At 41.2% G+C, this 24,547-nt stretch overlaps 1 protein-coding gene and 1 pseudogene across 3 annotated transcripts in view; one reads left to right on the forward strand and one right to left on the reverse strand.

Moving 5' to 3' along the window:
• DOCK4 (dedicator of cytokinesis 4) overlaps positions 1-24,547 on the reverse strand; it is a 530,859-nt gene that overhangs the window by 332,772 nt on the left and 173,540 nt on the right. The gene's annotated exons all lie outside the window — the stretch shown is intronic.
• On the forward strand, positions 1,352-3,529 carry LOC133764158 (myb-related protein B-like; annotated as a pseudogene).

Here is a 24,547-nt window from a genome sequence, read left to right on the forward strand (position 1 = left end):
GCTAGTATTTCCCTGTTAATTACCTGAAGGGTAAATCAGCTACCTAGCAGGGCTGGTCCTGCCATATTATGTTGCAAGCCAGGTGCTTTCTGAGTTTTCTCTCTTTTCTCTTCATGCACCGACTGCCCTTGAAGAACCTGTCATGACTGGGTTTCTGGCACCGAGTTCTGAGATGTGCTTGCTCGTTTCCTTGGTCCTGTGCCCCATTGTTTTGAATGCCCAGGTACAGAAAGGTTAAACAGCTGCTCCCAGGGAACATCACCCTTTCAAACACAACTGCTGTGTGGACACACATCTACCCGTGTCCCACATCCAGTTCATATAATTCACCTGGCAAAAAACCAGAGAAAGAAGAGCACTTTAACTTCTCATATTATGTAGCATGGAATCATTTCTTGCCTATGAAGCTGTTTTATAAAAATGAAAACCTTAAGCAGCCTCAAAGGATGAAAGTATAGAGGGAAAATAACCCCTATTAAGGCAGTGTTCATGTTCAGCCTAGCACCAACAACTGTGTTTGCAAAATCTTTTGCAAACTCAAATTCGTATTAGATGAGTACTATTATTAACCACTGAATTCCTCTGATAATCTGAATGACAGAACTTGTCACTTTGGTTGGATAATTTAAAATGTCAGCCCGCCGTCACTCCTGAACCTACAAGGAAATTCATTAGTTCCAACAGACAGCTGTGTTAATGGAGATGGTAATTGCACTCACTCAGTGGTTTGCTTTTGTTGACAGAAGGAGATTCTAAAATGAACTGATCTGATTCCCACACAATCCTTGGAAGTGTGAGAGTCAACTACGGATGTATCACAGAAAGAAATTATTTGTGAGAAATATGACTGATATGAAACAGTATGAGGACTGTTTTTCTAAACATTTATGAAAATTAGTTGTAATATTTCAAAAAGGATTTAAATGCAAATGTAACTTTCTGATTCAGAAGGACTTGAAAAATTTGCTTTCCTAACATAAGCAAAACAGTTAAGTAAGTAAACCATTACATCTGCCAAGGAGACTAGTAGTTTAAGGACTCTGGTACTAGCATATCACATCTCTAATTCAAATGCTAGCTTCAGATACATGTTGACCAGTATAGAGGGCCAGGATCATGGTTTTGCAGAAAGCAAATAAGATGTCCTTTGAAGAGTAAACAAGCATTTGGGCATGTAACAGCAGGCTTTACAGAAACCTGTTTTCTAAGGAGAACACATATCTAGAAGGCTGGGAAGGGATTTCATGTTGGATTTGAACAGTTAAGCTGGAAGTCTTTTTTTTTTTTAATTTTCAAAATTTATATAAAGGGAACAAATTTCATATTAACAGTTTTAAGAGCATGATACTGCATGCTGCTGACTGTGGCCTGGGGGCCTAGAGTGGCTGAAGCAGCCCCTGTCCTGACCCCGGCCTGGCCCCCATTCTGGTCTCAGCCAGCTGGGGCCGGGGAAGCGGGAGGAGGATCTCGGTGGACGAACGGACAGGATCTGGATGAGGTGCAATGCCAGGACACGGATTCAGACATGCTGGAGCAGAGGGACAACAAGTGCAAGGTCAAATGGACTCACGAGGAGGATAAGCAGCTGAGGGCCCTGGCGAGGCAGTTCAGACAGCAAGACCACAAGTTCCTGGCCAGCCACTTTCCTAACCACACTGACCAGAAATGCCAGTACCGGTGGCTGAGAGTTTTGAACCCTGATCTTGTCAAGGGGCCCTGGATCAAAGAGGAGGACCAGAAGGTTATCGATCTTGTCAAAAAGTATAGCATGAAGCAGTGGGCATGGATCCCCAAGCACCCCAAGCACTGGCTGGGGAAGCAGTGCCGTGAGCGCTGGCACAACCACCTCAATGCTGAGGTGAAGAAGTCCTGCTGGACTGAAGAGGAAGACCGCATCATCTTCGAGGCCCACAAGGTGCTGGGCAGCCGCTGGGTGAGATCGCCAAATGCCGCCCGGGGGGATGGGCAATGCTGTTTAGAATCACTAGAACTCCACCACCAAAAGGAAAGTGGACCCGAGGCTTCCTGAGTGAGTCCAAAGACTGCAGACCTGTGCGTTTGCTGCTGGAGCTCGAGGACAAGGACAGCCACCAGGGTGCCCAGGCTGCAGAAGGCCAGGGCGGTCTTGTGGCCGGCTGGTCCCCCGGCGCCCCCTGCCATGAAGGCGGAGGAAGGCAGCGAGGAGCAGGCGGCTGTGCTGGGGCTCATCCCTGTGCAGCCGGACAGTGTGCGCACTCCAGAGCCCTTGCAGTAATTCTCCAAGTGCCAGGACCAGGAGGGCTCCCCACTGGAGACGAGCCTGCCCTACAAGTGGGTGGTAGAGGCTGCCAACCTCCTCATCTCTGCCATGGGCTCCAGCTTCTTGGAGGCCCTGGACCTGATCGAGTCGGACCTGATGCTCGGTGCCATCTGAGGAAATGTGACCTCCCGGAGGAGCAATCCACAGAGGGCAACGGCAACAGTAGCCGAGTGCAGCCTCAGGCACCACCCCAGTAGCGGGCACTGACACCCGCCCAGCCAGCAGGTCTGGTGCCCCAGGTGACTGAGTATCTCCTGGACGGCCACACCATCTCGGACCTGAGCCGCGGCAGCGAGCTGACCCCCATCTCCCCAGCACAGACATCAGGGGCTCCGGCGCTGGCACTCCGCCCTCGGTGCTCAAGTGGCTGAAATAGTGGCGAGTGGCCCTGTTCCCCCATCACGGAGAGCAGTGCCAGTCTGTCCTTCCTGGACTGCAACAGCCTCACACCCGAGACCACGCCTGTCTAAACGCTGCATTTCTCGGCCTCCTAGTTTCTTAATTTCTGGAACAAACAGGATACCCTGGAGCTCGAGAGCCCCTCACTGACGTCCACCCCCGTGTGCAGCCAAAAGGTGGTGGTGACCACGCCCCTGCGCCAGGATAAGACGCCGCTGCGCCATAGGCACGCCGCATTGGTGACCACAGATCAGAAGTACTCCTTGGACAACACTCCCTGCACGCCCACCCCGTTCAAGGACGCCCTGGAGAAGCACGGACCCCTGAAGCCCTTGCCTCAGGCCCCGCAGCTGGAGAAGGACCTGAAGGAGGTGCTGTGCTCCGAGGCCGGCATCCAGCTCGTTGCTGAGGATGACGTGAGGCCTGAGAAGCAGAAGAGGAAGCCTGGGCTGCAGCAGAGCCCCATCAAGAAAGTGCGCGAGTCTGGCTCTTGACATTGTGGACGAGGACGTGAAGCTGGTGATGCCCACAAAGCCCAAGGGTCTGGCTGTGCCGCTCAGCATCCCCTCTGGCTCCGCCAGCCACGTCCTGTCTGGAGTCAAAGAGGACAACAGCCTGCTATACCAAGGCTTCCCCCAGGCCAAGCCCGAGAAGGCGGGGCCGGCCCCAAAGCCCTGAGGCCACTTTGTGGCCCCCGCTCCCGTGAACAGTGCCTGGAAGACGGTGGCCTGTGGGAGCACTAGGGACTACTTGTTCATGCAGGAGAAAGCCTGGCAGCTTCTGGGCCGCCTGAAACCCAGTCATAAGTCTCGGATCCTCATACTGTCCTGAGGACCTGGGGACCGTGAGCTGCTCTGGTGTTTACAGGAGTTGGGGGTGCAGGGGTGCAAATGTGAGAGTCACCCTCAGGTGCTGCCAGCCCCTTCCCAGACTGTTCAGGTCGGGGCAGAAGGGCCACACACTGGGCAGGTGCAGCTGCGGGTGTATCAGAACAAAGTCCTATTCTGGGGCCTGCCTGTCTCCTCCCCAGTGGCACTGGCACCAGTGGCACTGGTCTGGCCTGGCCTCATCTCAGACCCCTGCTTAGGGCACAGAATGTGGCCAGGGCTGCCTCTTTCCTAGTTCAGCCCCTGCTGTTTCATTTCCTTGAAAGAATAAACTAGTTTGTTTCAAAAAAAAAAAAAAAAAAAAAGCATGATACTTCCCACCCAACACTCCCTCCTCCTTCCACTCTTATTTTTATTTTAATTTTTACACTGACATACTTTGAATTTACTTTATAATCACAAGTTTAACCCTCCACCAAATAAAGAATTCAACAAGTATGTCAAGTAGTGCAACTAGCAAAACCAGTGTTCCTCAAGAGTAGAGAAGGGCTATAAACAATAATGAAATCTCACAATGTCAATTTCACTCATATATGTTACTTTTTTCTTTTTTTGTACTCTGTATATTCAGTTACCACAAAGCAGGGAAAACATATACTACTTGTCTTTTGGAGACTGGCTTATTTCACACAATAGTCTCCATTGTACCCATTTTGTCACGAAAGACAGGAGTCTGAAATCTGAACCACACATAGAATTACACAAAGCCAACTGTATAGCACACACTCAGCAGTGTTAACACTGCCTCAGTAAATGCAGCTAAAAAATGGGCTGGCATTTTCCAAGTTTCTAAATCACAGTGAAAGCACAAAATTGGTGAGATGAGAACAAGGCGGCTGTGGTGAACCACACTGTTGGTGCAGCAGGCTTTTCAGCCTCTAAAACCAATATATGCACTCTCTGCAGCATGGGGGCAATGGCCCCACAGATATTACACCCTCTCCAGTCAGGCAACAAGCAAAGTCTCAACAGACTATTCCCTCAAACCTCAGCCAGAACTGACAAGAAAGAGTTTCAACTTAGGGGACTTTGTGCTTTAGGACACACAAAAGTCCAGGGCCTTGTAGATAGAACCTGCTATGAAAAGAAGCTTTCACAGAGTGACAGAGAAATCTTCAGAATACCCTGAAGATGTCCTGGTTCAAACGATTGCTCCAGCAAGTCAGCACCTTGGATTCCCAGGTTGAGGTGGATTGCTACTTGTAACTGCCCATAATCTATGGGAAACACATGAGAAAGGATGAAATGCAGGACAAGGGGCAGAGTTTGAAAGGCAAAAGTCACTTATAGTCTCTTGTAACTTGCAGTTCATCATGGTAAACCTATGCCCACCTGTCCCATTCACTGTGTCATCAAACCAGAAAACAACAGAAACATTATGTAGGAGCACTATAAAACCATGGCCGTTACTTACTAACAGGCAGGCCAAAGAATCAGAGACACCAGCAAACAAGAAAAGAGCAGGAAGGGATGACACTGCTAGAAGAGGGGCTGGCTCAGGTCTCCAGCCCACAAGGGTGGCCTGCACTCTAATTCACTGCCGACCCAGCGAGACATGCTTCCTGCAATTGTTCAACTCTTTCCTGTCTGCTGGGCTTTGTAGAAGCGAAGCGCCCTTCTCTCACCTATTTATGGAGATGCTATGGGGTTTATTCGTTGACTCAGGAAATCTTAACCCCACTCCCCTACTCTACACAGTTCTTTCTGCCCTCCTTCCTCCCCCTCCTTCTTCTCTATCCTTTCTCTTGAGTTTTGCAGTGTTAAAGATGATCCCATCTTCCTACAAACATCTCAAAAAGAAAACCAAGCCTAGCTTTTGTAATTTTTCATTACACTGCATCCTACTCTTTTTTTTTTTTTAATTTTACTTATTTATTTGAGAGGCAGAGCAACAAAGAGAGAAAAAGCAATCTTCCATCTGCTGGTACAGACATTAGCCAGGGTTGGGCCAGGCTAAGGTAAGGAATCTGCAGCTCCATCTGGGTCTTTCATGTGGGCGGCAGGGACCCAGGCACTAAAGCCATCACCTGCTGCCTGCCAGGCTACACGTGAGCAGGAAGCTAGATTGGAAGCAGATGAGCCAGACTTGAACCAGACACCAGATATGGGTGGCAAGCATTCCAACCAGCAGCTTAACACTAGGCCACAATACCCGGCTCAGTCCCACCTTTAATCCAGCTGGAGCCTCTTTCTCACTCTCTACCACAATCTCCCTTTTCCTCTCTCTTGAGCTTATTAATTCACACACTGATTTCTTTTCAAAGAGAATTCGCGATGTGTATTTCATCACTTCAGCCCTCTTCATATTAATCTCATTGCTGCAGGATGATTGCTTGCTTCACTCCAGAACATTCTTAAAACTATTAGATTAACCCCTGGAAAATACAGATTTATAAGGGAAATGCTGACAACTGGAATTAAAGTGAGGTGAACATGTCATTAAAATGTCTTCTGACAAAATACTAAAAGATACGCACACGGTATATTACAAAGTCAAATCAACCAAATCAAATGATATTGCTTCTGAGAGAGTCAAACCAAAATGCATGTATACCAAAAAAGCAAGCAGTGGGTTTGTATGACAAGGCTGGCCATTATCTCCATAGGAACAAGCTAGGAAACACAAGTACAAATGCAGAATCCAGTCTCCAGCACAAAATTCACTAGAATTTCTAATCTTGTCATAAGACCTTTAAGTAGGTCATAGCAAGCTCAGAAAATTTTGACAGCAAGAAAAGTGTGATGGGTGACAATGTGTGTACATCATCTTGGAGAAAAGTCAGTATTTTGTTATTCTGTCCAAACCACAGCTGCTTCAAAATTATGAAATGTTTAAGAAGAGAGTGCATATGTACACTAACAGAGAAACTAAAAGATGTCCTTTATGATTTTCAACTAAAATATTTGACAACTAATTAGGCTTATTGTGCTCCTCATGTCAAGCAGGAAATCCTAAGCAAATGATTATAAACTCCAAATACAATCAGAATCCCAAAACAAATAAACTGATCAGATTTTTATTTTATTTGTTTATTTAAACTCAAGAATACTTTTCAAAAATTTTATTTATTTGATTGAGAGACAGAAGAGAGAGAAAGAGACAGGAAGACCCTGGTTTACTCCCTAAATGCCCACAATGGCTGGGGCTAGACTGGACTGCAGCTAGGAGCTGGGAACTCAATCCAGGTCTTCCATATGGGTGACAAGAAGCCAAATACTTGAGCCATCGCTGCTTCTCAGGATTTGCACTAACCAGAAGCTGGAATCAAGAGCTGTAGCTAAATAACCAAACTACTGTGATGGATGGTAGAGGCCCTGATTAAACTTTTTTTTTTTTTTTTTTGACAGGCAGAGTGGACAGTGAGAGAGAGAAACAGGGAGAAAGGTCTTCCTTTTTTCTGTTGGTTCACCCCCCAATGGCCGCCGTGGCCAGCGTGCTGCGGCTGGCGCACCACGCTGATCCGAAGACAGGAGCCAGGTGCTTCTCCTGGTCTCCCATGCGGATGCAGGGCCCAAGGACTTGGGCCATCCTCCACAGCACTCCCGGGCCACAGCAGAGAGCTGGCCTGGAAGAGGGGCAACCGGGACAGAATCCGGTGCCCTGACAGGGACTAGAACCCGGGGTGCCTCGCCGCAAGGTGGAGGATTAGCCTATTGAGCCGCGGCACTGGCCCTGATTAAACTGTTTTAAAAAATCTTTCGTATATCACTATACTATCCATGCTGTCATTGGCGTCCACTCCTGGGGCTGCTTGCTTTTTGTTTCAAAGGGGCCTTTTGGTGGTACTTGTTGTAAGGAAACAAAGGCTTTGTCTTATTTTGAACTCCTTCCTTTCCAATATTGTGTTGCACTCAGGTTACTGTGTGTTCTATGAACATCATATAAAACAGCAAGTGAGGCTGAAAGGTAGACAAGATTTTACATTTCTAGCCATCCCACTGTAATCCTGTATTAGTTAACGTTATCACTTTATTCCTGCCAAAGCCTACAGAGGCGGAATGTGAGGGGTCCATGCTGTGGCAGAGTGGGTTAAAGCCAGCAACCCATATGGGCGCCAGTTCGAGTCCCAGCTGCTCCACTTCTGATCCAGCTTCCTGCTAATGTGCCTGGGAATGCAGCAGAAGATGGCCCAAGTCCTTGGGCACCTGCACCTACGGTAGGAGACCTGGATGAAGCTCCTGGCTTCTGGCTTCAGATAAGCTTAGCTCCAGCCATTGAGGCCATCTGGGGAGCGAACTAGTGGATGAAAGACTTCTCTGTCTCTGCCTCTCTCTGTAACTCTTTCAAATAAATATAATAAAAAAAAAAAAAAAAGAGGGAGGATGTGATGTGAAAAGAAGCAGTGAAAACAAATTTACTACCTTTTATTCATAGCCTCAAAGATGCTAATATGAGATGCTAATAGGGGAAATGTGGGTGAGGGGCATATGAGAATTCTTAGTATTACTACCTCTCAACTTTTCTTTTGTAGAATTCAAACTGTGCTGAAATGTTTTTTTAAAAAAATACGGCTCAAGTATCAATTGGATAATTTCATCTAATATATATTTCACTTTCAGCAAGAAGAAAGCATTCAAGTCTCTAAGGAAAAAGAAAAATCCTGTTTTAAAACATTCCCAAAGGAAAGGGGAAAGGAGGTACCAAATCACTCAATTTGGCTAAAAAATGCAAATAAAATGAAACTCAAAAATCACATCTGACTTAAATCACTAAAGGCATGCATTTATTTTAGCAGCAATAAATCTGAGCAAGCAAACAATCCCATAAGAGATAAGGTATATTTTAATTGTTTCCTGATTTTTATATTACACATGGAAAGCTCAATGTAAAGCACATAATCCCAAATTAAGTATAATATGCAAACAGATACAGCATAATTCAGAAAGAGGCAAACTCTCTTCACTATTCAAATTAGAAGAAATGGGCTAACGATAGCAAATATTAAAATGATAATTTCTCATTATTATCTATGAAGTTTGAAGAAGAGAACGACAATACAGCATAAAACTTCAGACTTATTAGTGGATTTCTGAACACTCCCAACACCACTTGACAACAGAATACAACCAAACAAAAGTGCCCTCCATAGAGGGCATTTACCCGGATGGTACACGTGACATCCCGCTAATGAATTCAGTAATGTTGTCAAGTATGCCTTGCATTTCTGTAGAAATCTATTTGCAGTGATTTCTCACCTTCATTTAAACCTCAAATCTTACCCTCTTTTAGGCCATACCACCGTTTTCCTGGCACAATCAGTTAAGACTAGGCTTATTGTTTCTGATTTTATGCGTTACAAGTGGCTGATTGACTTCCACCGTCACAAAATTATTAAAACGGTTCTGCTAAGGACACAGATGCAGAGAAACAGCACCACTTTCCACTGTTGATACTCATTGCCCCAAACTAACATGGTCTTTGGAAATCTGAGCCACTAGTTCCACACAAGGGACCATAATCTTCTTTATTCATGAAAAAAAACAAAAAACAAAAAACAAAATTAGGTCTTAAGAGAACTAGTAAACTCAATGTAAAACTCACATCAGCATTAGGATTTCAGTGTTGAATATATTGCTCAATCTGAAGCAATCCCTAGAAATAGGCATCCAAACAGTATCTAAACTTACAAATCCTGCCAAAAGGCAATGCATTTTCTTTTTCTTTATGTACAGTACCAAGGTTTATTAGTTTCCATGTGTTTTCTGATATCATAAGTCAGTTGAAAATGCTATAAGAGTATGCTATAGTGTATATATATATATATATATACACATATATATACATATAGTATGATATCACATGATATACTATTACAGTGACATAAATATGATTTTAAAACATAGCTTCTAGGAAAGATTTTAATTTTACCAAAGTTTGTTGTGATGCCTCATATTTTTCCTCTTCAATTTCAAGGCAGATATGTCTCAGGAGTCAATGTAAATAATTAGTTTTTTTTATTTAAGGTAAACAAATTTCATGTATTTCATATATACAGATTTAAGTACATAGTGGTCCTTCCCATCCTACCCTCTCTCCTCCCCATGCTCCTACCTTCCTCCTCCTTCCACTCTTCGGAATGCATTTTTAATTCATGCGAGAATCTATTGCAGTTTTGATTGGGTTTTGGCTATTAGCTCTTTTTCAGGCCTTTATTTTAATTTAAAGGGCCTTGCATTTTCACTTGCACACATGTATAAGCAAATGAAAGATGGTCAGTTGTAAGGATGTGAGGAGACAGAGAGGATACACAAGCATAAACCATTTGACCAATGAGATAACAAAATTTTTATAATGAACTAGGTCACAATAGTGGAATCACATGGGATCACTAAATATAATTCCTCGAATGATCAATATCTTTTCAAATAAAAAGGAATTTTTTAAATGACCAGGAAAGAAAGTTAACTTTTAGCATGCAAAAGACAGATGGAGAACTATGATTGTAAGGAACATAACTTCCAAAACAGACAACTACTTTCACTGAGCATGTCACATTCCAGAGATAAGGACCCAAAAACTAGATGATAGAACTAGAGACCAAAATAAGAGGACTATTGTAGAAATCAGGAAACTCACAGAAAATTGAACCATAGTATTATTCACTTAATAATATAATAAACTAGAAATAGCAAGATACAGAGTTGAAAATCTAATGAATGGCATAAAGGCTAGAAACAATCACACTCCATGCAACAGGAAAAGACAAGCTAAAAGTAGAGAAAGTGATTCATGGAAAATCATTGACAATCAAATCTAAGTATATTGTTCTTGAAGGAACAATCACAAAGAAGAAAAGGAGAAAAGTATTCATATTCAAAAAACAGAATCACTACAGAGAATTACAACATACTATTAAAAAGCTCTTCAAAGGAAGAAGAACTGAATCTGCAGATCAAAAGGACATTAAGGAATTACAATGGTAGGGAAAATTTATACACACTAATGGAAAAATCAATCTATAATGTGATTAAGTTATAGAACGTTAGAATAAAAATATTCAGGCATGGAATATACAAAGTAGTGCAAAGCAAAGAGCAACAAAAATAAGCTCAGTACACACTTTTCACAATAATATGCAATATTAAAAGACAGTGAGGCTGTGCCTATAAAAAGAAAAAAGTACGACACAGGAATATTAAATTCAACTAACTTATGGTTTAAGTTTAAAAACAAAACACAGGCATTTGCAACCTTTTAAATATGCAGGAAATAGAGCATCCATGAGTCTTCCCTTAGAATAAATAAACCAAAAAAAGTACTTGACAATGAAATCTGAGTAAACAAGAGATGAATCAAAACAAATAACTCAGACATGGAAAAACTGTGGCAAAAGGATCCATGGTGAGCACAGAATCTGTTTAAATACAGCTAAGACTAAACAACTGGGGGATTATGATTGCAGAGCAGAGAATGAATGCCACAAAACCTAAAAAAGGAAAAACGAATACACATAAATTGAAGGGGGCTTGGAGGAAGTACAAGTGTGTTAACTTCCTCTCATCTTGTAACAGGGAGACAACACGTAATATCTAAAATGTCTACATTTAATGTGTGGCCAACTTTTTATACTGAAGTATACTTATATACAATAAAGCACACAAATCTTGCATTTCTATATGCTCTTTAAGCAATATCCCAGTTTTCATCCCAAACACTGTCATCATCTTAAAAATATCCTCTTGCCCATTCCCAATCTTCTTCCTCATAGGCAACCACTGTTCTGACTTCTATTGGCAGCTAGATGTTGCCTATTCTTGACGCTGTAAGTGGACTTACACAATATAATACTCTTTTGTGTCTTTCTTTCTTTCTTTTTTTTTTTTAAGGTTTTATTTATTTATTTGAGAGATAGAGAGTTATAGTCAGTGAGAGGGAGAGACAGATCTTCTTTCCATTGGTTCACTCCCCAGGTGGACACAACAGCTGGAGCTATGCCGACCCAAAGTCAGGAGCCAGGTGCCTCCTCCTGGTCTTCCATGTGGGTGCAGGGTCCCAAGCACTTGAGCCATCCTCCACTGCTTTCCAAGGCCACAGTAGAGAGCTGGGTTGGAAGAGGAGCAGCCGGGACTAGAACCAGCGGCCATATGGGAGGATTAACCTACTGCACTACTGCGGCCGGCTGAGTGTGCCTTGCTTTTTTTGGCCAACAAAAATGATGTGAAATTGGTCCATGCTGTTATATATATTAACAAGCCCTTTTTAAACTGTGAAATATTATTCTGCTACATATCTTTTACCAGAGTTTATTTATGGAAATTATTTCTAAGTATTTTAATTAGGAATAAATCTCAAGTAAATATTCTTACACAAATCTTTCTGTGAATATGAGTTATCATTCCTACATGTAAACACTAATAGACTTACTGGATCATAAGATAGGGGTACATTTAACTTCTAAGAGATATTTTCTTATTGGGTTAGTATCATGTCACTTCCCTGCCAAAAGTGCAAGAGAGTTCTACCTGTACCACATGCTTAAATAAACATTATATTTACAGTTTTGTTCATTTCAGCAATTCTAATGGTTGTACAGCTCTAACCTCCTAACAGTTCTCAACTCTTTCCCTTACCTTACCTTGGAGAAATTATTTCAGAAACTAAGATCTTTATGATGGAAATCTGTCAGTAGTTCAAAAGTCCCTCCAGTTTCATTTTATTAAATGTAATGTTTTAATTTTTAAAATATCATGTACACCATGTATACACAGCTATAAAAGTATTCATGCATGTCTACCTGTCCATTAATCTACCCTTCTCTCTCCCTATATATATGAAGAAAATGACATTCCTCAGTTGATAGCATTTTGTCTCTGGCACTAAGGCTTGGAGGTGATTTATAATAGTCTTCTATTTTTCTGTGTTCCTTGGATTTTATAAATCATCATGTCTTGGATTTTACAAAAACTTAAAGCCATTATTTGCTGTTTCATAGGACGGAAACCATGAAGCCATATAAACACATACAGAGGAAAAACATGAAGAAGAGATCAAAGGGCTCTTGAAAAATTATCAGGCGTATCATATTGATAGCTGATCTCTATTTTGGGGACTTTTTGATGCTTCAAAAACTTTGTAGGGAAGAGGGATAGGAGAGGCAGAGTGGTGATGAATACTAATGTCATCCTGCCCATAACTGCATGAGGACTGAAGATCAATATGGCAAGCGAGCATGTCGTCTGAAGGCAGCAGTGTTGTCACCCCCGTGCCATCACTGCCCAAGAGCTTCTCTTGCACACAGCTCAGGCCACCACCTGCACTGGCATCCAGAAGGTGTCTTGAAAACCAGTAACAAAAACCACTGTGCTCTTCCAAGTGGCCAAAGCAACAACATCGTACAACCTAAGCGGAAGCTACATAATCCCCAACCAGAGAACCAATCCCTGGATTTATGGAAAGGGTATAACCTCTGTAGCTACTAGAGCTGATTTAATTCCCTGTTCCTTAGTCATCAACTCAAAAGCTTTGTGGCTATACACAAGATCATGTCTATGGCAATTCATTATGAACTTTTAAAAAACCCAGCATGTTAGACCAATGTCATTAACTTCTCAGTCTCAGGAATGGTACATGCCTGCAAGGTCACCAGCATGAAGGTGGTCCAGTTCATTCTAGCTCCTTCTTTGCCTCTGAGAGATAACTGAGTCTTCCAGGTACAAAGTAAACAACAGGAAAAGGCAGACCAGAGAGGCTGAGTTCACATTCTTATACCCTGATATGATATATATAATGTTTCATGTTTTCATTTCCACCATCTTCTAGAATCATCATTCATATTTAACATATACACTTCAACTACAGTCCATGCTTTGTATAAGTGATATGGAAATCATCTCCATCTCTTACATTATTATTTCAATGTACAGATATTTACTGTTTACCTACAGAGAAAAAGACCTTGCAACAATCCTGCTGATCAGACTGTATTACCAAGCTCTCACTGTGCGCTGTAGAAAATTGATAGTTTTAAAGAGGATTTCATTTTTTTGGGGGGGGGGGTCTTTAGATGTGCATAAATCTAGTTATAATAGTTAGTCTTCCTTTTTTTCTCTCCCCTTAAGTAATTGCCTACTTGATCGCTTCTAGATTTTATAAATTAAGGTACCACCCTGAAAAGAGGAGTATGGGAAAGGCCTTTTCTTTGTGAAGGATTTCCTGACTCCTTGATTGCTGACCACTTGCCCTCCCAAACTACCCCCACTTAAGGTTATGGACCAGATGAGATCTACAGCACCTATACCATGGCCTAGACCATGTTTTAAAAACAATTATAGTTACTGTCAACATCCAAGAATTAGGAGTTTTTCAAAAATAAATTTCCAGCTTTTTCTGAAAAATCAGAAAATCTAGTTATTTTGGATTTCATTTCTCATGTTAATAACTTACTTTGAATTCAATACCAACTGATTCCTTGAGATGAAGGATAGTCTCCAATTATCACTATTCCTTCTGCCCAGCCCTGCTTGGCTTCAGTTAGCTTTGAATTTTCAGCCCCTGCCCTATACCATGTATACTCTATTGCAATTATCTTATTAAATACTGCTGTTTTAACTGATGAAATGTAAATGCTTTGGGGCATGTACATATGACTGTCTTGCATGTAGCCCATTAACTGTGAAAATACAGATTTCAGTATATGTATGCTAAGCCAAATTTAAGTAAGGTCAAAATGTTTTACAGAGAAAGTTTAGTGAAGCCAATAAGTAATAAAAAATGATTAAGTGGAAAATTTCCAACTGGGTAGTCAAGGAATAATATGATATTTCCAGATGCTGTACCATCAAATTTTATCTTCTACCTAAAATTCTAAACACAAAGGTCTTCCTATTGAAATGATACAAATAGAAGAAATTATACCCCATGTAGATTCTAAACTTTCATTTTAAAATATCCAATAATAAGAGTTTTGTTGAATAAATTATTGTGCTTCATACAGAAGAAAAACATGGCCACCTTGAGAAAAATGTTGCAGAAGAAACTTAATCACAGAAATAGATAAAAAGTATCATTAAGTGGAAGGAACAGACTCTCAAATAGAACATGCAGTATTAGTCCTTTAAAAATATATAATTATATGTGAGTGCATTAAATATGTACATATATATATATGGGTTTATAAACATGCATTTAAAAAGACATAGTATATATAATGTCTAAGTTATCTGCTGGTGGTAGACTAGATTGAGAAGTAATTATTGTACTTTTAACATTTTTACAATGATCACTTATTACTCTTTGATGAGACAATGATAACCAGCTCAAGCTGAGGTGTAACTCCAAGTTGAAATCACAAGTTGAGGTATCTTGTGAACTATTTTCCTTGGGCCTAACAGAGAAACAGTGCTGATAAAAATCTTTCCGGAATCTCAAAACCCATCTATTGTGACAGGAAGGTCACAGAATGCCCAATTATTATAAATCTTTTCAGGAAAGGTGAGACCCTGAGGTGTACCTGTCAGAGTAGATAATAATATGCAATTACAGGAGTTAAAAAATGTGTTTCCTCTGACCTCAAGGAAATGGGAGGAGAAGAAAAAGTAGTTATAGCCAATATTTTTCATCAAATCACAACCTTGAGAAAATTTTAAATATCAAAAATGCTGTTATTCAATGTACAGAAATACATGACAAATTTTAGATGAAGCAGGGTCTTTGATAAACTCACAACTTGAAAAGCAATGAAACTCAATGGTCCAAAATCATACTACTATGAAATAATAAACCTGGGCATAAAACCCACATCTTTGGATTGCAAACCCAATCCTATTTCTATTGTACCACCCTTCCTTTTAAGGTAACACAGAGCCAAAAAGACTTTCTAGTTATGGTCCCTGTTGTGTTATTAATTTTCAGTTTGGCAAAGATAGTTCCAGTTTATGAGTTTCCTTTCCTCATCAGTGAAATGATGACCAGATCTACATGATTTCCATGAGTTTCTCAGCTCCAAAAGTCTATGATTCTATGGCAAAGAAAAGACATTTGCTGGGGTCCCAGGCTGCTCCTTTGTGCACCACATAACCTACTTCAGGAGAAATGCCTATATCTCTTATTACACTCTACTGAAATAAGTGCCAGCCTTGGGGCAGGTGTTGTGGAGCAGAAGGGTAGGCCACCACTTGGAATGCCTACATCTCGCATCTGAGGGCCTGGGATCAGGTCCCTTCTTCACTGCTGATCCAGCTTCCCGCTAATGAGCCTGGGAGACAGCATGTGATGGCTCCAGTTCTTGGGTTTCTGTTACCCATGTGGGAGACCCGGATTGGGTTTCTGGCCCCTGGCTTTGGCCTGGCCCAGCCCTGGCTATTGTGGGCATTTAGGAAGTAAATCAGTGTACAGGAGATCTCTCTGTCTCTGTCTGTGACCCTCTCAAATCAATAAAGATGAACAAATTAACCTTAAAAAATGAGAGTACTAGCCTACAGACTTACAGGTGAGCACAGTTGCCAAAGTAAGGTTCCCCTCATTCTCTGATGAGACAAAAATGATAGCCACGTGCAGTGATGATGAATTATAATGTCAGGATGCTTATGCATCATTTTAGTGAAACGTACTCTGCTTACTGGGACAGGTGTCACTGTAGTGCAGGGAAATCTGTGACTACAAGATAACAATATCATTCTCTAAGCTCGTGTCTCATTGACCTTGGGACAGTAAGATCATGGCAAGAGTGTGAAAAAGGATAGTGGACCATATGAATCAAGAAATCACCAAACAACACTGGACAAAACCCACATCCAAAATAGTCTATGTAAATTATACTTATAGTTACATAAGGAAAGGTTAGAAGAGTAATATGAGTCAAGGAGAAATTCAGTGAATACAACATGTCAAAAATGAAAGCAAATACATGGAGGAAGGAGATAAATGGTAATTACTTGATAATGCTTGATCTAAACAAAATTAAATATTTGCTATCCAATTGCTTTCTCCCTCCATGACTAACCATCTTTGTATATTAATGTACTTGTCAACTCATTGTGTTTATCTCAAGATTGACATTTAGCATGTCAGGAAGGAATAGGGAAATAAACAGACACTATCACTGAACAATGAAAGAAAGAGAGACTTTCACATGCCTTGACTAAAAGTATGTCATTAAATCTTCTATATAATTTAAAAACTAATCAATAATGGCAATATTCCCTCAGAAAATTTGCCAATTTCACTCATAAATCATAATATTAAATTCTTCCCTCAAGACATTGTCACATATGAACTCTTATCCACACACAAAGAATGATACATTAAAAACAGGAGCTTGTTTTAATTAGTACACAAAGATCCATTGAAAACATAAAGACACATCAACAAAATGCTACAGTGTGGATAACAAAGCCATTGCCTAAAAATGTTAAAAGCAAGATTAAGATCTCTATTAAAAAGACATCCATAAAGCCATCAGTGGAGAGAATGAGATGTCACAGAATCATGAATGTTTAATGAGAAGGCTGATAAGCTATTCTCAGAGAACACAGACAATTTAAAGAGCAAAATACATAATCCCAAAGAGCAGAGCATGTTACCAACCCATTACAATCACAGTAGATGCTAACATCAGGGAAGAAATAGGCAACCCTGGATAGAAGAGATTTAAGAAAATTTGATAATAGAGCTTAGCCATCGTATTTGAAGATCCCCAGACATTGAGCTAATTCTGCTCTCCAGAAGTTGTAATGAAGGCTCTTAGATTTCACTCTGAAGTTGAGATCTTAGAGGGGGACCATTTAGCAGACAACCTTGTTCTGCATCGAGCCATGAACACTCAGGTTAAAAAAAATGAAAACAGCTTTCTGAGGAGTTCCTTACTAGTTAATTAGAATAATAATGAAATAAATCACAGCTGCAGCTTCATTAGGATAGCACAGTGTGGTCTGAAATGCTTTATATATGCTCTGTCAATTAATCTTCTCAAGTCTCTGTGTGGTGTTATTATCCATCTCATTTTACAGTAAGGAAACTGAAGCACAGAGAACTATATTATTTATCCAAGGTCACACAGTAGGCATGTAACCAAGTTTACAACCTAGGAAGTTTGTTTCAGTTTGCAATCTCAAGCATGGCCTAAAACCACTACTTACCATCCTCAGCTTCTTTTCCCCCTACTATATACTATAGCAGCACAGACAAAGGGCTGTGTGCTGGGCTGGAAATGGTACAAGATGAGGAGTTAAGTGATGCAGATTCCAGGCAGATTCCACCAAAGATTTGTGGTCCTTGGGTACCTCATTCTATTTCCCTGGGGTTAGATTCTCCACCTGCACTAATAGTGGTGTACACTGGATAACATTAAATATTATTGCTGTCCAGCACTGACTGAGGTGCATGAGTCTGTATTTCTACTTTAATTCTGTCATAATAAAGTCTTTTATAGCCCAAACTAATTCCTTTCCTCAAAACTCCAATCTAATTATCCCCTTGACTTGTCCATTTGATGTCTTACATGTACATGAAATAAAACAGGTATGAGATCAAATTCTTCCTTTCCCAAACCCTACCCAGATGTGGTCTTACCCTCCCCTACCAGTTGCTCTGGCTCCAAACCTTAATATCTTTCTTCCATCACACTGTATACCCAATCCTTCAGCAAATGCCTAGGGTAAGTTTTTCAGCATGTCTCCCAAAATAAACCAGCTCACACTCCCACAACTACCCACCCAACAAGGACAAGTCCCATCACCTAAGCACTCCATCTCTCCCATGGACTTTATTTCAAACAGCCTCTAACTGCCCCCAAGGAAGCCCCAGGACTTCTCCCTACCAATGCTTTGTAGGACAAAGCCATCATGTTTGTCGTCTACTCAGAATCTCACTCAGAAGGAAAACACATCATTTGCACATCTTACAAAGACCCAGCTTCTCTGGTTGCTGAGCCCAGCCCCCGCTCCCCCACACCCTTACTCTACAGAGTTGGGCTCCAGTCACTCTCCCCTTGTTCACTATCCTTGGCATTCTGACTTCCATGGTTCTTCAGTCTCACAAGCACATTCTCTCTTCTGATTTTGTGTCTGCCTCTGTTAAAACCAGTCTGTCCTCAGACATCCAGGTGATGTGTCCTCTCAATTTCTTTTACGCTCCAGCTTAAACATCTGCTTACTACAAAGGCCTGACCGTCATACAAAAGCAACACTCTCCCACTGAAAAGCCCCATCCCCTTGTCCTAACTTATCTTCGTGCATTCACTAATCCCCCATGCCCTTCACCATCACCCCTCATTAAAATGCCAGCTCTATGAAACTAGGGAATTATTCACTGCTGGGAACCCACAGCCTCCAATAGCATCTGGTACATACATGATCAAATCAGCAAATAATTATCACAATGTGTTAAAAAGATCATTTGCCACCAAATGCTCCTGGGCACGGGACAAAGATCAAGACTTTTTATCTAACACATTTAAAATTCAGCACTTGCCTGAAAGATAATAATTGCTTGATACTATTTATCCAACAAATGAGGGCATTTATTCCCCTGAAACATACTAATTCCTTTCTAGAACTGGTTAAGAACCATGTCTCTAAATCTGATTGGTGAAAGCACACCATTATGTCCAAGAGACAACTGTTGACTGAAAAACCCCTAACAGGCATCAAAAGAAAAGTCATGGCACAGACTACCACTTAAAAGATGAGGGAATATATGTCAATTGCCATTTGATAAAAACAAACCAAAAAAACTATGTTAAAAGTCAAGCCTCACAATGTGAAGTGAAGAAAACTGCAGTCATTTCTCCACAGAGTGGAAGACAAGTTCCCCTTAGCGTCCATGTGTAAGAGCAGTCACGGCCTGTGGGACTATGCTTACAGAAATCACTGTTTCATACTCTAACCCTTGAATAACAACAGTACAGAAAAAGTTGTCACCTCAAACACTTGTCTCTTTATTAGATATCCTTGGCATTTACTGAATTCTGGGAGTTCTTACTGATGCTAACAAACAAAACAAAACAAAAAGTAACCATTCTACTTTATGTAAGAGAACATCATGGCCAACTATCAAGTAGATTCCCACAAGTTAAATCACCACCTGTACAACTTGGGAATTAACAAAAGATAGCATTTATTTGGGTACACTGGGTTTGGTGAGCCTCTTCCACACCAGGGTTATCATAAGTGACAAAAACCAGAGGTCCAGGGTCAGAGTTGTAATGCAGCAGGGTAAGCTGTGGTTTGAGATGCCTGCAAATCCAGATCCAACTGGGAAGTAGCATGTGATGGCACAAGTCTATGGGTTCCTGCCATACACGTGGGGAACTCAAATAGCTTTCCTGGCACCTGGCTTCACCTTGACCTTGTCCTGGCTGTTGCAGACTGGGGAATGAACCAGTGAATGGAACATCTCTCTCTCTTTCTCTTTGCCTTTCAAATAAATAAATTTATTAAAAAAAAAAAAAGGACCCAAAGTCTGTCTGTCTCATTTATTCCAGTTTGCATCATTTAAAAAATTCAATTCAAAGAATATATCTATGAAAACTGTATTCTTGTGATAAAGATAAAGGTCAGTTCTAAAAAAGTAAAAACCAAGGTAAAGAGGAACAATCTCGTAAAAAGCTACCAGATTTAACAAAAAAAATTCCTTCAGTTGAAGAAATTACACCTAATACTTAAGCTTTCAGCCAAGATGGAGTAACAGAAAATGGATTGAACCTGCTGCCTCAAACAACAAAATGCTGGATAAAACATATGAAGCAATAGTGTTCGAGACAGCAGATTTTATGCACTGAAGGACAATGAGGGTTGAGAGGGAATGCACGTGGGATGAGCTAGAAGCCTGCCCCAGCTTATTGCCCTAAGAGGGTGTCTGGTCCATACACAGAGCACTGGAGACTACAAATGAGCCCAGTAGACTCTTGGAGCTGGGGAGTTAAAGGCCACTTGGAGCTTACAGTAAGCAGCAGCAGAGAGCAGTAAAGAAGAGAAAACTGCACAGAGAATGAACCAGAGATTTGTACAGGGTCTGCCTTACATATTCAGGAGAATACTGATCAGTGCACACATGGACAAGGAAAGAAACCCTACAGAACTACTATAAAGGATTGGAAGGAACACTATCTGGAACTCACACAGGGCCTGTTCACATGAATCCGACTAGGAAGCTTCTTGAGGTATTGAGGAAAGAAAGGTTTTTCCTTGGTTATGAGCAAAAAGTAGCCCTAGACGAAATGCTACATTTTCCTAACTAAAAAAATATTTTTAAACAGCAAGAGCCAAGAGGATCCAATGAGTTTAAATGATGCCCAGAAGGAAGGTTAAGCGTATTTATTGGAATTCAAAATATTCATCACTCAAAAAAGGTAAAATCTACCAGTATGCAACAAAAAAAATTTCCAGAAATGTAAATAAGTATGAAAATATGGTTCTTCATGTGAAGAAAAATCAACAACTGAAAATGACTCGGAACACATACAGCTGTTAACATTAGCAAAGACACACCAGAATAGGGGCCGGCGCCGAGGCTCACTTGGTTAATCCTCCGCCTGCAGCGCGGCATCCCATATGGGCGCTGGGTTCTGTTCTGGCTGCTCCTCTTCCAGTCCAGCTCTCTGCTGTGGCCTGGGAGGGCAGTGGAGGACAGCCCAAGTGCTTGGGCCCTGCACCCGTGGTGGAGACCAGGAGGAAGTACCTGGCTCCTGGCTTTGGATCGGCGTAGCTCTGGCCGTGGCGGCCATTTGGGGAGTGATCTAACGGAAGGAAGACCTTTCTCTCTGTCTCTCTCTCTCTCACTATCTCACTCTATCTGTCAAATAAAAAAATAAAAGACACACCAGAATAGCAATATAACTGTATTCCATATATTCAAGACTGAGACGTTATGAAGCAGACATTAGAAAGACATAAATTGAATTTCCAGAGATAAAAACCATCAGGTTAGATCAAATAAATAAATAAAACACTATTTGGATTATCAGGTACAGAGGATGAAACAGTGAATTTGGGAGCATAAAAAAACTATTCAAAATAAAACGGAAAAAATGTTTAAGATTATTTATTTTGAAAGACAGAGCAACAGAGAGAAGAAGAGAGCTCTTCCATCAGCTACTTCACTCTCCAAATGGCCACAACAGCCGAGATTGAGCCAGGCCAAAGGCAGAAGCCATGAACTCCATCAGAATCTCCCATTGTGGGTGGCAAGGGTCCAAGCACTTGGGTCATTTTCTATTGCCTTCCCTGGTGCATTAACACAAAGCTAGATCAGAATTGTAGCAGCTGGGACTTAAACTGGCACTCTGATATGGGATCTTGGCAGCTTAATCCACTGAGCCACAATGTTAGTTCCAGGAAAAAAATTAAAACAAACCAAGCACCAGTGATCTGTGGGACAACATCAAGTGGCTTATTATGTGTGTGTTACTTCTCCCACGGGAGAAGCAGGAACAAAGTATGCATATGAAGATAGAATGGCTAAAATTTTTCCAAAATTGAGGACAACATAAAAACCACAGATTCAAGACACTTAAAGAAACCCAGGAACAAGAAAAATGAAGAAAATTAAAGCAGGCACAACACTACAAAATTAGTTAATATCAACAAGAAAGAAAAATCTTCACACAGAAAGAAAACCATGCAATGAGTACAAAGGAACACAGAAATGAAAGTTTCTTTCTTTTTTTTTTTTTTATCAAAAGCAATGCAATCAACAATCAACCTCTAAAAATACAGTTCAGAAACATCTTTAAACTATGGGAAAAATTCATCAACTTACAATTCTAGATATAAAAAAAAACCTTGTCAGAAATAAAGGTTAAATAAGAACTTTTTTTCAGAAATATAGAAGACAGGCACTGCCAAGAAAGTTAAAAGAAGTTGTTTGGGCAGATGGAAATATGGATGGACACAAAGGAATAAAGAACACAAAACAGGGGCCCGGCGCCGTGGCTCACATGGTTAATCCTCCGCCTTGCGTTGCTGGCATCCCATATGGGCGCTGGGTTCTAGTCCTGGTTGCTCCTCTTCCAGGCCAGCTCTCTGCTGTTGCCCAGGAGGGCAGTGGAGGATGGCCCAAGTGCTTGGGTCCTGCACCCGCATGGGAGACCAGGAGGAAGCACCTGGCTCCTGGCTTTGGATCCACACAGCGACAGCCCAGCCGTAGTGGCCATTTGGGGAGTGAACCAATGGAAGGAAGACCTTTCTCTCTCTCTCTCTCTCACTGCCTATAACTCTACCTGTCAAATAAATAAATAATAAAAAAAGAACATAAGACAGAAATTACAAGAGTAAAAATATTAGCAGTTAAGACGCTGGTTAAGACACCTATGTCCCACACTGGAGTACATACCTCATCTGGATTCTGACTCCAGCTTTCTGCTAACGAAGATTCTGGGGGACAGTGGTGATACCTCGAGTTATTGGGGTACCTGCCACCCACACAGGAGGCTCAAACTGAGTTTGCAGTTCCTAACTTCATCCTGAACCAGCCCTTGCTATTATGGGTATTTAAGAAGAGGATCAGTGGATCAGAGTTTCTCTCTCTCTCTCTCTCTCTCTCTCTCTCTCTTTATCTGGCTCAGATAAATGAAAATTTTTTAAAAAACATTTTAGTCCAGTGCCGCAGCTCACTAGGCTAATCCTCCGCCTGTGGCGCCGGCACCCGGGGTTCTGTCCCTGTTGCTCCTCTTTCAGTCCAGCTCTCTGCTGTGGCCCGGGAAGGCAGTGGAGGATGGCCCAAGTCCTTGGGCCCTGCACCTGCATGGGAGAGCAGGAGGAAGCGCCTGGCTCCTGGCTTTGGATCAGCGCAGCACCAGCCGCAGCGGCCATTTAGGGGGGTGAACCAATGGAAGGGAAACCTTTCTCTCTGTCTCTCTCTCTCACTATCTAACACAGCCTGTAAAAAAAAATTTTTAAACTGCTGTTATTTAAATCACCTTAAAAGGCAGCTGACTGTTTTTTTTAACTTTTATTTAATGAATATAAATTTCCAAAGTACAGCTTATGGATTACAATGGCTCCCCCCCCCCATAACTTCCCTCCCACTCGCAACCCTCCCCTTTCCTGCTCCCTCTTCCCTTCCATTCACATCAAGATTCATTTTCAATTCTCTTTATATACAGAAGAACAGTTTAGTATATATTAAGTAAAGATTTCAACAGCAACTGACTTTTTAATCAAAATAAGAACAGTGCATGCTGTAGTTCATAATACACATATACACATATAAATAAAATACATAATATACAAAGGCCCAGAGGGAAGAAATGTAAAAATAACATTTCAGCATTCTTATACTACATGTGAGATGCTATAATATCACTTGAAGGTAAGCTGCGACAAGCTAAAGATACATACAAATCTAAAATAATTATAATTACAAAGCTAACAGAGAAGATAAAAATCACCACAAGAAAAAATCACCCTAAAGGAGACAGAAAGAGGAAAAACAAACAAACAAACAAAAAAAACAAATGAAACAAACAGAAAAGATAGCAAGATGATAAATTAAAATCTACCCATATCAATGATCACAGTTAATGCAAATGAGTCTACACACAATTAAAAGGCAAGGACTGTCATACTGGATGTAGACAGCAAGACTGAATTGTATGCTGTCTACAAGAAAAGTACTTCATGCTAATGCTAACCAAGAGAAAGCTAGATCACCTACATTAATATCACACAAAGTAGATTTCATAGAACAGAATATTAGTACAAAGAAGGCAATTGTATGATGATAAGAGAGTCAATTCATCAAGGGGACCTAAAATTCTAAGCATTTATGTGCCTAATAGCAGAGATGCAAAATATACCTAATTCATCTCTGTGAAGTCAGATATGTTGGAGTGTCGTGCTTATTTTTTAAATTTTTATTTATTTATTTTTACTTTATTTGAAAAGCAGAGAGACGGAGAGAGAAAGAGATCTTCTATCTTCCAGTTCATCCCCAAATGGCCTAAACAGCTAAGGTTAGGCCAGGCTGAAGCCAGGACCCTGGAACTGAAACCAGGTCTCTGTGTGGGTGGCAGCATCCAGCTGA

Source organism: Lepus europaeus, chromosome 1, assembly GCF_033115175.1.
Source record: "Lepus europaeus isolate LE1 chromosome 1, mLepTim1.pri, whole genome shotgun sequence".
Taxonomy (NCBI): domain Eukaryota; kingdom Metazoa; phylum Chordata; class Mammalia; order Lagomorpha; family Leporidae; genus Lepus; species Lepus europaeus.